The sequence below is a fragment of the Kogia breviceps genome, chromosome 8, assembly GCF_026419965.1.
Source record: "Kogia breviceps isolate mKogBre1 chromosome 8, mKogBre1 haplotype 1, whole genome shotgun sequence".
Lineage (NCBI taxonomy): Eukaryota > Metazoa > Chordata > Mammalia > Artiodactyla > Physeteridae > Kogia > Kogia breviceps.
The window spans coordinates 27,705,868-27,721,630 of NC_081317.1; positions in this window are offsets into that span (position 1 = coordinate 27,705,868).

Sequence of the window (15,763 nt, forward strand, 5' to 3'; positions counted from 1 at the left end):
TCCTGCTAAAGACAAGGGAGTAGGTAGCATGGGCAGGCGATAGACTAAGCTTCCTGGGGGTGGGCTCAGGGGGAGGGTGAGAACTGGACTTCAGTTTGGTGTCCCTCTGTCAGTAATGACTGAGCCCTCTTTCTTCCTGATTGATCTTAAGGCAAACGTCTGTACCAGAATTATTTTCTTATGAAGATCATACAGTCCAGTATAACATAAAATTCTTCCAATTAAAGTGATTTGACTCTAGACGTGAAATATTAACCTTGATATTACTGTGCTAATGCTATGTTCTCTTCCCAGGGCCTATTTTCACTGTAAAGGGACTCTGAGTCAAGGAAGATGAATTGAAACTTCCACAAAACCTGTCTTTGTCCCCAGTAGATCTTCCTTGAGAGGAATTGGTGGTGGGTGGAGATTCTCAGTTCATATATCCACAAATATGAGTTCCCTTCACCACCCTTATAGGATTTTACACTTTACAGAATCACTTCCATATGCTTTATGTGAATCCTTAAAACACAAGTCTAGAGTAAGTACTCTCCCCCATCACCAAGTTATAGATAGAGAATCAAAGACTCAGAGGGGTGACTGAGTTGCCTAAGGTCACACAGCTATTAAGCAGCTCAGAGTTTCTTGAATTGCCTCCTGTGCCCTCTTGCCTCTGCTCAGCTGGTCCAGCCTCCCCTTTCTGTGGGGAGGCCACCCACCACCAGCTAAGAGAGGAAGTGCTCAGAAGATACCCAGCTGCAGCTGGTGCAGAGCTCAGGGGGCTTGCTGTTCCTCTGAAGCTGACAGCAATGGGGTGGGGGTTAGGGGGAGCAGATGTCCTGTAGGCTGGGAGTTCAAGTCACCATGGGCAGCACGGGAAAACTGTAGGGAATCGATCTATCACCTGCCTTCAAGCTTGTGTGGGGTGGTTTCTGTGCCCCACCTCCCAGTGGATGGCCGTACCATCCACCAACTGCCCAGCTGGAAACCTGCTGTGATCCTAATATTCTCAAATCCTCACATCCTCTTGACTTACTGCCCAGTCAGTCACTAAGTTATGTCCTGTCTACCACTTCCATAGCTCTCCTGCAGTCCCCTCTTCTGAATCTCCATGGCCAGCACTCTGGCACTGTGTCTCCCTTCCCCAGTCCAGGGCACTCTGCCTCCAGGCTCTTTCCCTTCCTCCAATCTATCTATCTTCAAAGGAGTCTTTGCAGTGATTTTTAGAAAGAAAAAAAAAGTACAAATCTATTTGTGTTATTCTTTAAAATCTTCCACTGGCTCGACATTACTTTCTGAATGCAATGAAAACCCTTTAGCTGAGGCATTAAACTTCTTTTATTTTTATTTAACATCTTTATTGGAGTATAATTGCTTTACAATGGTGTGTTAGTTTCTGCTTTATAACAAAGTGAATCAGCTATACATATACATATATCCCCATATCTCCTCCCTCTTGAGCCTCCCTCCCACCCTCCCTATCCCACCCCTCTAGGTGGACACAAAGATCTCCCTGTGCTATGCGGCTGCTTCCCACTAGCTATCTATTTTACATGTGGTAGTGTGTATATGTCAATACTACTCTCTCACTTCATCCCAGCTTACCCTTCCCCCTCCCCGTGTCCTTAGGTCCATTCTCTACGTCTGCATCTTTATTCCTGTCCTGCCCCTAGGTTCTTCAGAACCATTTTTTTTTTAGATTCCATACATATGTGTTAGCATACAGTATTTGTTTTTATCTTTCTGACTTACTTCACTCTGTATGACAGACTCTAGGTCCATCCACCTCACTACAAATAACTCAATTTCGTTTGTTTTATGACTGAGCAATATTCCATTGTATATATGTGCCACATCTTCTTTATCCATTCAACTGTTGATGGACACTTAGGTTGCTTCCATGTCCTGGCTATTGTAAATAGAGCTGCAGTGAACATTGTGGTTCGTGACTCTTTTTGAATTATGGTTTTCTCAGGGTATATAAACTTCTTATGTTGGCCCCTGCCTGCTTCTTTGGCTTCACCTCCCCACGTCCATGTTCTGCTCTATCACATGCTGAATTTGCCAAGCTCCGTGCATTGTGTCATCTCCCTTCCTGCCCTGCTCACTCCTATTCCCCCTTTTGTTGTTACCTCCTCTGCAATGCCTTCCTCTCAACACCTCCACCGAGACTGGCTTGAGTGCCCCTCCTTGGTACCCCTCCGTGTTTATCCCCACAGGAGGGAGGGACTGAGAGAAGCTGGGAAGGTGGTTGAGAGTCTCCTACAATGGGGTGCCCAAAAGGCGTTTTAAATAGAGAGGCTACACATTTATTGTCAAGTTAGTTTGTTCATTTTTAAGTGAGGCGAACCACTGCAATCCTCTCCCTCCATTCTCTCAACTGTCAGTAAAGTGTATCAGTATTCAGGAATATTTGTGTGAGTGGGTTTGTGTGTGTGCCTGTGGGGAGGGCAGCACTGAGGAAAGGGCTTTGAAGTTGAACACCTGGATGACCCTGGAGACCACAGGTGTGAAATAAGATCCAGGGGAGACCTTGGAATGTTGGGAGCCCCTGGGGAGCCACGGAATCTCAAGGAGGCCTTTGAACTGCCTTAGGACATTGAGTGGGGATTTTGAGACCAACAATCGGAGGAGCATCAATCTCCCCCTGATATCTGAATTATATTAGAAATTAAAGCAAATCTCCAAGGGGAGCTGTGGAAGTAAGAATAAGATGCACTTTTGTGTCTTAATAATTTAGCTTCTGGGGAAGCAGTTGGGGTCAGGGGAAGAGGTAGAGTCTGGACATTCATCTTCCAGATACTTGTGGCTCCCTCCCCGACATCATTCAGGTCTCTGCTCATATGTACCCTCCGCAGAGAGGCCTTCCATGACCAGCAGAACTAATGTTTGCCTAAAAACAGTAGTTTCAAAAACCTCTATCTTAAAACTAGAATACTCTGAAAGGTGTCATGTTATTTATCTATCCATCTATCAGTCATCTATCTGTAATGGGCCATGTTTCTTTTATGCTTTCATTTTATTTATTTTTTAAACAGCAGTTCTTATTAGTCATCCATTTTATACACATCAGTGTATACATATCAATCCCAATCGTCCAGTTCATCACACTGCCACCCCCACCCCCCTGCTGCTTTCCCCCCTTGGTGTCCATACATTTGTTCTCTACATCTGTGTCTCAATTTCTGCCCTGCAAACCGGTTCATCTGTACCTGTAATGGGTCATTTGATTCAAGTAATATCAAACCTAGCTAATTAAATTCATTTAATACAATTAAACTCTGCTCAACCCTGCTCCCCCCACCCAAGAGAAACCTAGAATACTCTATGAAGGAAGGTCAGATCAAATCCAAAGTGCTACCTGTTTCGTTATATACTACAATCATCATCCATTCAGTCAGTCAATAAGAGCTCAGTGGATGCTGAAATCAGACCCTTGTCCCTAAGATGCTCATGACCTAGAGAAGGAACACGCATGGAATCAAACCAGAAGCACACCACAAGATGGATGTTACAGGAGACTTGGGTGGAAAATGCTACAGATGCATAGAGAAAGGAATCCCAAATTCTCTCTGGGAACACAAGAAATGACACTTAACCAGGTCATAAGTGAACAGGAGGATTTCATAGGTAGAGATGGGGCAGAACTTCAGGCAAAGAAAACAAAAAGAAAGTCATGTGAACAAAAACCATCATAACGGATTCTGGTAAGTTCCCTGTGACTGGGGTGTATGTCCTCTACACTAGGGTGTATATGAGTGTGACAGGAGATGAAGATGGAAAGATGGGCAGGATCAGGTAATGAAGGGCTTTGCCTGCTATCCTGTGAGAAATGGGAACCACTAAATTTTTTAAGTAGAGGAGTGTCATGATCAGATTTCTGTTTCACAAACATCGCTCTTGGAGCAATGTGAGGAATTAGACTAGAGGTGGGGAGACCTGTTAGGTGTCTGTCCAGGTAAGAATTGATAAGATCCTAAACCAGGGCAGAGGGGATGGAGAGAGGAATCTGACACTAGAGAGAGTTCAAGGGTAAAATTTGTAAGACTTAAGATAAGTGGGACGAGGTGGCAAGGAGGTTTCTTGCTTGAGTAACTGTGTAAGTGAGTAAATTACATCTCCCTTTCCCTTCTTTCTGACAACATCAGGATGACGATTAAACTATTTTATTATTTAAAAGTGTAGCCATCCTTAAGTTAAATCCTTACCGGTTTTGGTGAATTCTCTGCCTTTTAGGTCCATACCAGTCCAAGAGAAAGGCCAGAAACTTGTCTTCTCAGCCTCCTTTGCAACCAGGATCCACACACAGGAATCCAACTCTACTTATCAGAGATACTAGAATTTTTTTGGAGCCTAGTGACATGAAGAAGGGGTGCCACAAAATCCACTTTGGTGATGGTGGTCTCTGGTAGATGCAGTCCCTGGACGAGTCAGAGGCAGAGGTGTTAGAGATGACCTCCAGACCTTGCCTTTTCCATGAGGTGAGCTGGTGTCTCTTCCCAGTGGTGCAACAGTTATGTCTCCTCAGGGCAGCCCTGTGGTGTGTTTGGGGGTTATTCCTGGAGACATAACTTTCAGTCCTTCCAGGCATTCTATGAGTTTTCTAATAGCCTTTCATAAATCTCTTTTCTGCCTAAACTAGGTAAAATGGTTTTGTCTGCAACTAAAATCCCTAAGTGATACACTTCTCCCTGGTAGTTTGGCTGCAAGCAACAGAAACCTCCTGCCTCTGATTAAAATAGGTAACTGGTTACCTCAAAGTAAAAGTTACATGATGGCAGCACAATCATTATTACAAATATAGAGTAAGCCTTTACTTTGTGCCAGGCACTCTCATAAGTGCTTTATGCACGTACTTCATTTACTTCTTGCACAAATTATCTCAAATTTACCAATGAGGAATGGAAATATCCCAGTATCACACAGTTAGTAAGGGTTAGAATAGCCACTTGAACCCTGGCAGTCTGACTCCAAATCTGACACTCTATAACTACCCTCAACTATTATGGTGTTAGAGAAGCTCATCGTTTATGCAGCCTTATAGTTCATCCAGTCCAAGTTGTATCTTATACCTGATTTCCTTTATTGCACCCCCAAGTGGAGAGTGATTTACTCTCACTAGGGAAAGTGGGGGTATGAGATGGTATTAAGAGGTGGGGGGGGTCTTTGAGAGTTGATTAGATCACGAGGGTAGACCCCTCATGAATGGGATTAATGCCCTTAGAGACCACAGAGAGATCCCCTGCCCCTTCTGCCATGTGAACAAACAGTGAGAAGACAGCTATCTATGAACCAGGAAGTGGACCCTCACCAGACCCTGGATTGCTAGTACCTTGATCTTGGACTTCCCAACCTCCAGAACTGTGAGAAAAATAAATGTTGTTTAAGCTAAAAAAAAAATAAAAAAAAAAAAAAAAATGAGATTGAGAGAGAGAGAGAGATTAAATGGAGCAAGAAGACATCCCTGAAATCCCTCCATTTCTAGGAAGCAGGTACCAGGCCGTACTGGTTAGAATGTGTTTGGCTGCAAACAACAGAAGCCCCAATAAGTAGTGTCTTAAATCTTACAGATATTTATGTCATTATCAAGAAAACAGGGTGTAAGTAGTTCCAAGTCTGGTTAAGTAACTCCAGGTTATTTTAGATCCAGGCTTTTGTATCTTTCTATTCTGCATTCACAGAGGATTAGATTTTTAGCTTCAGGCTGACAAAATGGCTGCCCTAGATAGCTGCAGGCACTGTGTTTTTTCAAGACAGCTTTCAAAGTGGGAAGTTGGGTGTGACAGCAAAACCTCCTTTCCAAAAAGGTACTCAACTTCTAAAAGTCTCACTGGCCATACCTATGTTTTGAGTCCTCCCCTAAACCCAGTCACCAACAAATAGGAATGAGATTATCATGAATGGTTTAGATGACTCATCACCTGGAGAAGGGTTAGTCCTACCTTCCCTGAGTACTTTGCTATCTGCCTAACACCTGATCAAAATCTGGGTTCTGGATCAAGGAAGGGGGTGTGTGGAAGTTTGGCTGTTGGGTAGGCAGTAGATAGGGTCTGCCACAGTAGACTGTGGCATCAGGACACTGGGCTTCTGGTCTAGGCTGATTTGTTTATTTGCTTAAGAATTTTTAATTAGTGTTGAGTGCCATGTGATCTTTGGACCTGCCCATTACTTGCTGTGTATTTTGGCAAGTCATTTGACCTCTCTGGGCTTCAGCTTCCTTCTCTCTAAAATGAAATGGCCAAAGTAGATGATTTTGACAACAAACAACCCAATCCTAAAATGGGCGGAAGACCTAAAGACACATTTAGCCAAAGAAAGCATACAAATTGCCAACAACATGAAAAGATGCTCAACATCACTAATCATTAGAGAAATGCAAATCAAAAACACAATGAGGTATCACCTCACACTGGTCAGGATGGCCATCATCAAAATATCTACAAACAATAAATGCTGGAGGGGGTGTGGAGAAAAGGGAACCCTCTTGCACTGTTGGTGGGAATGTAAATTGATACAGCCACTATGGCGAACAGTATGGAGGTTCCTTAAAAAACTAAAAATAGAACTACCGTACAACCCAGCAATCCCACTACTGGGCATATACCCTGAGAAAACCATAATTCAAAAAGAGTCATGTACCACAATGTTCATTGCAGCTCTATTTACAATAGCCAGGACATGGAAGCAACCTAAGTGTCCATCAACAGATGAATGTATAAAGAAGATGTGGCACATATATACAATGGGATATTACTCAGCCGTAAAAAGAAACAAAATTGAGTTATTTGTAGTGAGGTGGATGGACCTAGAGTCTGTCATACAGAGTGAAGTAAGTCAGAAAGAGAAAAACAAATACCATATGCTAATGCATATATAAGGAATCTTTAAAAAAATGGTTCTGAAGAACCTAGGGGCAGGACAGGAATAAAGATGCAGACGTAGAGAATGGACTTAAGGACATGGGGATGGGGAAGGGTAATCTGGGACGAAGTGAGAGAGTAACACTGACATATGTACACTACCAAATGTAAAATGGATGGCTAGTGGGAAGCTGCTGCATAGCACAGGGAGATCAACTCGATGCTTTGTGACAACCTAGGAGGTGGGATAGGGAGAGTGAGAGGGAGGCTCAAGAGGGAGGGGATATGGGGATATATGTGTACATATAGCTGATTCACTTTGTTGTACAGCAGAAACTAACACAACATTGTAAAGCAATTATACTCCAATAATGATATAAAAAAATAGTAGATGATGTTGAGGTCTTTCCTCATATGCCACTCATACCTCTTCTGTCTTTTATAACAGGTTTACATTAAGAACTGTAATTTTTGCTTTAGACTAGTGGATATGACAAGCAATAGGATAAGCATGGTGTGTCTTCCAGGGTTTTACCCAAAGATTTGGAAGGAAAGCCTTTGAAATTTTTGTTTTCTGTTATGTAATTGTGGGCTTATTATGGAATATGGTGCAAAATGTTCAGACTTGGACAATGGCCACAACTCTTTTGGGGATATGTGTTCTTCTCTGTAGCTAGAAAACTTTGTGTGTAGCAATGACTAATGTTTTCTTAATTCAAAAAATGACTTAGATTATTTACATACCACTTGGATCTGCTTTCTAGATTAGAGGTTCTCAATCTCAGCACATGGATATTTCAGGCCAAAGAATTCCTTGTCGTGGGGGTTTGTTTATGCATTGTAGGGTGTTTAGCAGCATCTCTGGCCTGTACCCACTAGATGCCAGTGACAGTCACCTAGGTGTGACTACCAAAAATGTCTCCAGACATTACAAAATGTTCCCGGGAGGTCAGGGCAATTGCCCCAGTTGAGAACCAATGATGTAGATGGATTAATATTTGAATTCTTACTCTGCCTCTTATTCAGGATTAATAGTTCTGTGACCTTGGACAAGGTGCCTGATATCTGTAAATTTCAGCTCCCTTATCTGCCAAATAGGGCCAGTTCATAAGATTGTTGTCTGCATTAAATGAGGTCACAGGTATTGAGTTTAGTATGATACATAGTCTTAATAGGTCTTCTATGAATTTTAGTTCTCTTTCTCTTCAGTTTTCTGGGGGGATAGAACTTTCCAATTGGAAGCGATAGTAGAAGTTATCTTACCCAAATTCTTCATTTTATAAATTAATGAAGGCCATATAGATAATCTGTCTTCTCAACCCTGAATCTATCTTTATACTCAACTAATGCAAAAGAGACATATCAAAGTGGAATTGTACAGAGTAGATAGGTTCAAAGGCTCTTTCTTGCCAAGGTTGATTTATAAGATTCTTGCCCCTGTAGATTTCCTCACGATGTATTACCTCTGAGAGAATTCCTGAAGCATTAAATTCCACTTGTGACTCAGACTGAGTTCAAATGTTTGGTTTCAGGGACCATCAATTGTCTCTTTGGAAGCACTTGTCCCGTGCACTTTGAATGTTGGGGAATGTTAAACATTGAAACAAAACATATGGAAAATGAGAGTTAATGCTCTGAGCCAGCCAAACTTAAAAAAAAAATTTACAGTCATCAAGAACATATAACAGCTGTTCAAGAAACAGAACCAAAAAAAAAGAATCAGAAAGATTAATGGGTAACTCCAGTTTTGCTCTTTCTTCTCTGTCAAGGACAGGGCTATTCTGACGAAAAAGACTGGGACAAACTGATAAAAGGGACTAAATCCCCTGAGAGGGGAGATACGGGGTAAAAGCTGTCCTAAAAGAGTTTGTCGTCTGGACTAAGCAAATCACTGCACGAGCTATTGGGAGATTTGCTGGTGAGACCATACAACCACTGTTGATAATCTGAGGGACTCATAGAAAATAGGAATCATACTGAAGAACTAAGTATGGGCAAGCATCTTGAGTTCTAGGAAATACGATTAATTTTCCCTCCCCACACGCACGAACTATGAATTCATGAGTTTGGCACCAATCCTAGGCAAAATTCCATAAAAGATTATTCTATTAATGCCTTATGAGTGCTTACAAATTAAGCAGAAATGCCTCTAAGTCAGTAGCATTTCAGTAGAACAAGTCATGCCAGAGTAATCTAATTTCCTTTTTTGATTAGGGCCATTAGAATGGCTGAGCAGGATTATAGAGTGAGCACAGAATATCCAGATGACAGCAAGGCAAGTCTCTTGTGACATCATTGAAGGCAAGATGAGGAAAGATGGGCAGGATACAGATATCATGCGGTGGCTGCATACTTGTGTCCAGTGAATAACAATTAATGGATGGATAGTGATAAGAAAGCAGATACCCAGTGGCTACTGCAGGACATTGGCCCTGGGCCTGGGCCTGTACACACTTTATTAGCATATTAACCAGATCAGACAATGAATGTGCCATACCCTCGGCTCTCTGGGAGATCTACTTGGTCCATAGGCTTTAATGAAGTGATAGATGTGGGTAGCCATGGTTTGTGCCAAGTGACCCCAAGTTCCAGGGTACAGCTTATTGAACTCATTTCTCTAGGGATATGTGATCCATGGTATTGATCCTTGGAGATCTGTCCCCTGACTACCTCTCTAGTCTCATTTTTGCTGCTCCCTTCCCCATGCTCCCAAGGTTTAGCCATACCAACCTGTAGTAGCCTGCACACACCAGGTTGTTTTATGCCCCCTTTATTTTGTACATTTTCCTCTATCAGACTTTAGTGCCTTTCTTTTCTGCCTACTACATCTGCCTGACAAGTTCTTACTCATATTCAAGACTCAGCTAAACCTTCCTGTCCTCTGTAAAGCCTTTCCTTTCCTTCCTTCCCTTTTCTGGCACCATTCCTAATAAATTCTTCTTCATCTGAATTTTTGTACTTGTACCCACAGCTGTTTAATAATTATCACAATATATCAATAACTTATTTACTTATCTATTTCTCCTGCCCTCTGTTCTCTACCCCCACCAATTATTGCCCATACTAACACTTCCAGCTCATTGAAGACAGGGACTGGATCCTATCCAGAGCCTGGTATATAACAGAGGCACTCAGTAAAGGAATTATGAATGAATAAATAGCTTGTGTAAAATCTGTTATTCTGGCTCTCTATTACTGAGTTTCAGCCTGCTGAGAATCACAATTACATTTCTATGTATCCTGGGTGCTTAGATGCAGCTTTCCAAAGGATTTCTTTAAAATACACCAAAGAGGATTTCTTTCCCCTCTAGTCACCTGCTATGTTAATAAGGGCTTGTAAATGCATTGAAGCAGCGACAGGATCCTTTATCAAGGTACACACAAACCACACTACAGCAACCTTACAGAGCTTCACAGGGCTGTTAGTGCCTTGATTCACTGGGAAGCACACACCAAAAGCCCAATTTTTCAAGGCTCCCCTCCTGTGGCACCCAAGAAAGCACATCTATGTGACCTATTTATCAGGAAGCATTTTTAGGAGTGTTGTCTGCACTTTTGAAAAGGGAGTTGAGCCTTATTCATCTTACCTCTTTCCTTGACTCAGAAAGTAAGTACCACCTTATTTAAATGCAACTGGATCAGGGAGGCATGAAGAATAATTCAGCCTTCCTGGTACTTTAGGGAGTGTCTAATTATTATGGGAAGATCTGGACCTTTTAAAAGAATGCTCTGTGGTATAATGAAAGAATTAAAATTCAAATGGGGGCACCAAATGCAAGTCAGCAGGCGTTTATGTCTGTGCCAATTATTCAGTTCTAAATAGCTAGACCAGGCAGTGTTTGTTGCAGGTTGGCAGAGTTGCTTGACTGGAAGACTGGCAGCCTGGCTTGCTACCAATGTCCCTGAGTCCATTCTGGTCCCCATGTAATGGGAGTTGGCACTTAACACCTCCAAAATGCAAGGGATGATACTCCACTTGTGATCCTTCACACTCAGAGCCAGGACTGGCCTTACACGTAAATTCCTGCCAAGTCAAGGGGCAAAACTCCTGGGGTTCTGGAACAGGCAGAGCAGGGTGTGAATCTGCAATGAATCGCAGCATCTGAAGGAAACTCAGACCCAATTAATCACCTTTAAAGGGGCATCTGAATTGATTAATAATGTATATATACAGACTTTTCTGTTTTGATCACAAAGCAAGTGTGAAACACTTACAAGCTTGTAATCCTTATTATATGACACTCTGGCCTGTTTGTGGAACTTTCATCTGAAGCTCTCATAGTGCTTAATGGCTAGTGCTTATTAATAATAATAATGTCATATGTTTCGGTAGAACTTTCCACTGTGGCCTCCATGTTCTCATAATGCCATGGCTAGGAAGCTCTAGAGCAGTGGGATCCTGCTTTGTAGTTGAGAAACGATGGTTAGAGGGCTCAATAGAGTGTGAAGATAGTAGAAACTTAACATGCTTGTGGCTGTTTCTACAGGGGAAGTGTCATGGTCGAAGATCCCTGCAGATATCAGGATGGGGCATGCCTTTTATTTGCTGTGGTTCAAGCTCCCCACTTTTGGAGACAAGAAGACACTGGATCACACTCACTGCTCTTCTCTATTTGTCATTTGAGGTCTAGGGGCCTGAAAAGACATCTGCAGGACCTAGAGAAGGTAAGCCTGGGCTCAGAGAGAGAAAAAAAATGTGTTCAACACCTGCTTTTAGCCTCCTTAGAATAACAAGAGCATATGAAGTAATCAGGGCTTTGTGGAGTCCACTTTCAGAAAGAATAGGGTGAAGATAAAGTTAGATCCATGACTTAACACTGTGATGGTACATTTTATGTGTCAACTTGGCTGGGCCACAGTACTCAGATATGTGGTCAACCACTAGTCTAGATGTCTCTTTGAAGGTATTTTTTAGATGAGATTAACATTTAAATCAATAGATTTGGAGTAAAGCAGATTACAGATGGTCTCTGATTTAGGATAATTCCATTTACAATTTTTCGACTTTATAATGGTGTGAAAGCAATACACATTCGGTAGAAACCATACATAGAACTTTGAATTTTGATCTTTTCTCAGCCTGGTGATATGCATGCAGTAGGATACTCTCTCGTGATGCTGGTCAGGGCAGGGGGCCGCAGCTCCCAGTCAGCCATGCGATCACGAGTGCAAACCACGGATATGCTTACAACTATTCTGTACCCACACAACCATTCTGTTTTTCACTTTCATATAGTATTCAATAAATTACATGAGATATTCAACCCTTCATTATAAAATAAACTTTATGTGAGATGCTTCTGCCCAACTCTAGGCTAATTTAAGTGTTCTGAGCATGGTTGTGGTAGGCTAAGCTAAGCTATGGTGTTTGGTAGGTGTATTAAATACATTTTTGACTTATAATATTTTCATCGAAAAAGTAATCTCATCATAAGTCAAGGATGATCAGTACCCTCCATAACGTGGGTGGACCTCATCTAATCAGTTGATGGCCTTAAGAGGAAAAAAGACTGAGGTCATCTGACAAAGAGGGAATTTGGCCAGCAGGCAGTCTTGGGACTCAAGCTGCAACATCACCTCTCCCCTGCCTCTCCAGGTGCTGGCCTGCACTGCAGACCTTGGACTTGCCAGCCCTCACAATCACATAAGCCAATTTCTTAAAATCGATCTCTCTCCCCCCACCCCCCAACCCCTACACTTCTGGAGAACCCTAACTAATACACATACCATGTACTAGAGTAAGTTCAGTTGAATTAAAGAGCTAAATGTAAACAAACAAAAGGGTAAAAGTACTAGGAGGAAGTATTGATAAATATTTTGGCAGAGGTGGGAGGGAGTGAAAGCCTTTTTTCTTTTCTCTTTTTTTGGCGTGCTGCACGGTATGCAGGATCTTAGTTCCCTGACCAGGGATCGAACCCGTGCTCCCTGCAGTGGAAGCATGGAGCCCTAACCTAACCACTGGACCACCAGGGAAGTTCTGAAGGCCTTTTTAAAGAATGCACACCACAGGCAGAAATCATAAAGGGAAAGATGTACAGATTTGACGAGAAGAAGTCCGTATCTTCTAACTGTCCAAAAGTATCATAAGCATATAAAAAAGTAAATGATTAACTGAGAAAAATTCACAATATATGTTTCAGACTAAAAGTTTATTTAATGCACAAAAAACTGCCATAAAGGAATAAATAAGCTGACTATCCTAATAGAAAAATGGGTAACAAAATGCAAGTCACAAAGAAAAACAAATGACCAGTAAACATAGAAACGTATTCAATATCGAAGAAATGCAAATACAAATAAAATGTAATTTTTGCCTATCAGATGATCAGAAACTTAAAAGGATGCTCATATGCAGTGTTATGAATGATGTAACTAAAGGGACCGCTATTGGTGGAATGTAAATTAGAACACCTTATCTTAGACTTCCTTAGATTTCCATGCCTAAGATTAACAACAGACAAATGTGCAGACATTTATGGAAGTATGATAATCCCTGCAATATTTATAATAGCACACACTTGAAAACAACCTAAATGTCCATCAATGTGGTCTTAGTTAAATAAATTATGATAAATCTACATAATTAAAATTGACTTGTGAGTTATATTTATTTAACTAGGCAGATACCCATTATTTATTAAGTAAAAAGGAGAGTTACAGAAAAATATGGACAGTACAATCCCAGTTTTGCAAAATATGTATCATACATGTATATAAATCAACATTCTTGAATAGAAGAAAGACTGGAAAGAAATACACCAAAGTGTTAACAGTAGTAGATGGAGGGATTATGGATGACTTAAATTTCTGTTTGTGTGTATGTGGTGGAAAATGGGGAATGTTATCTATACAATTTTCTACTATAACTCTATATTACTTGTATAATAAGAAAAAATGTTATTATTATTATTTTTACAGTACAATATGAACGGAGTGGAAGAGGTGACAAGGTGGGGGTGGGACCAGTAGAATTAGGAACTAAAAATCAGGGGCAACAGTTTCCAGATTTGTAAGAGTTCAAAAACTGCTGTCCTGGTCTCACATTTGTTATTTTTGTCATTCTTCTATTTCCCTCACTTGATTTGGCGTATACTTATGAAAAATGGGGCATATTTTGGGGAAGGAGAGAATGGGGGAGGCAAAGAGACTGTGTCCTGTTCATAATGTACCTGACAGGAGTGAGAGTGGGAGGCAACCCTAGAGAGGGGGCATACAGCCTGGAAAGAGTAGAGAGCAGACAACCCGTAGGGCCACAAGAAGGAGACATGTGGAATGGCCACTCTGAAGGAAGCAAGAGAGTTCTACCTACCAGGAGGTAGGAGTTTGGGAGCAGGCACATATGGGGTAGGCCCATCCCAACTATTTGCTGGCCTTGCAGCAAAAGGCCCATATACATATCTCCAGATGTGCACTAAAGTTTGAAAACCACTGCATACTCTATTCACAAATATCCAGCAGCCCTGCATGTACTTCATAAGGGGAAAATTAAAGGATTCTTCTCTGGAGAAACTGTTCAAAGCTGGAAAGCTTATATATACTGACACCCCCTGTGAAGAAAGCCAGCTTGCCCAGCAGTCAAGCCCACCATTTAACAAGCCTTAGCCATGCAAAAACAGCCTCCGTCAGCATTTTAGTTCCTCATGATTAACCATGAATGGACAATCAAGTATCGTGAAATATTTAGGGAAAGCCTCCAACATTAAAAAGAGAGACCAAACCAAGTAGAGGGGAAAAAAATACAATATATGGAGCAATACCTAAAAAGTTTAGAACTAAAATTCTCTAAAAGGGAAGAGAAGATACTGCATCCCTTAAGCAAGAGCAGAGTGCCATGGTTTAACAAAAGAGGTACAATCAGAGACCAAAACAGAACATATAGAAATAAAAAAATATGGTACCTGAAAGGTTTAGGGATTCCCATGACTACCCACACATTCAGTGATTCTCTAGAAGGACTCAGAGATGGTTGTAACCATGGCTATTATTTATTACAGCAGAAGATACACAGCAGGATCATAAAGGGGAAGACACATCAGGCAGAGTCTGAAGGAGTCCAGCTCAGGCTTCCAAAGTTTTTCCTCTGGGCAGCATGGGGTTGCTGTAGAGAACATGCTTTGGCTTACAGCAGTGAAATATAGAAACCTGTACCGTGTTTTTGCCAGATAAGCCCTCTTAAGACTCACAGTTCACAGCTTTTATTGCTAGTCATTCAAGTACTCTCTGCCTGCGCAACCAGCCACAATTACCAAAGTTCCATACTCTCAGGAGAAAAGCAGGTGTTCATCCTAAATCACATTGTTTGCACAAACCATCTAAGGCTGATAGGACAGAATTCAGTGCCTCAGACACTCAAAACGCTTTTATCACTTAGTAGCATGGAGTGCATACCAGAGACCAAGTTCCCAGGAGCCATCTTTAAAACCTCCTAGAGATAGCACCATCAGGCTTACTATGTTAACTCTTTCCTGAAGAGTGAAACTGAAAATTCCATAGAAAAAAATGAAAGACAAAATTCAAAAAAAATCTTTTGAGAATAGGATGGGAAAAAAGATAAAGCAATAGAAAATAGAAAAATGATAAAACTAGGGAATCAGTCCAGAAAGTTTGACATCTAAGATGAGCAAACAGAAAAATATAGATGGAATAAAAATCATAATAGAAGAAACATTTCCAGACCTGAAGAACCAGAGTTTCCAGATTGAAAGAGTCCATTACCAACACAACCCAGTAGAGGCCCATGAAGAACAGATTGTGAGCTGTACTAACTGCCTTAGTGTCTGGGACCTCCAGCTATACGAAGCTGACATGTTGCCCATCATTTGCTCTTCAACAGTTCATTAACATTTCAGTTGATTTCTTTTTACCTGCTTATCTGACAACCACCATTTTTTTCCATTCTCTGCCAAAAGCAAATATTTATG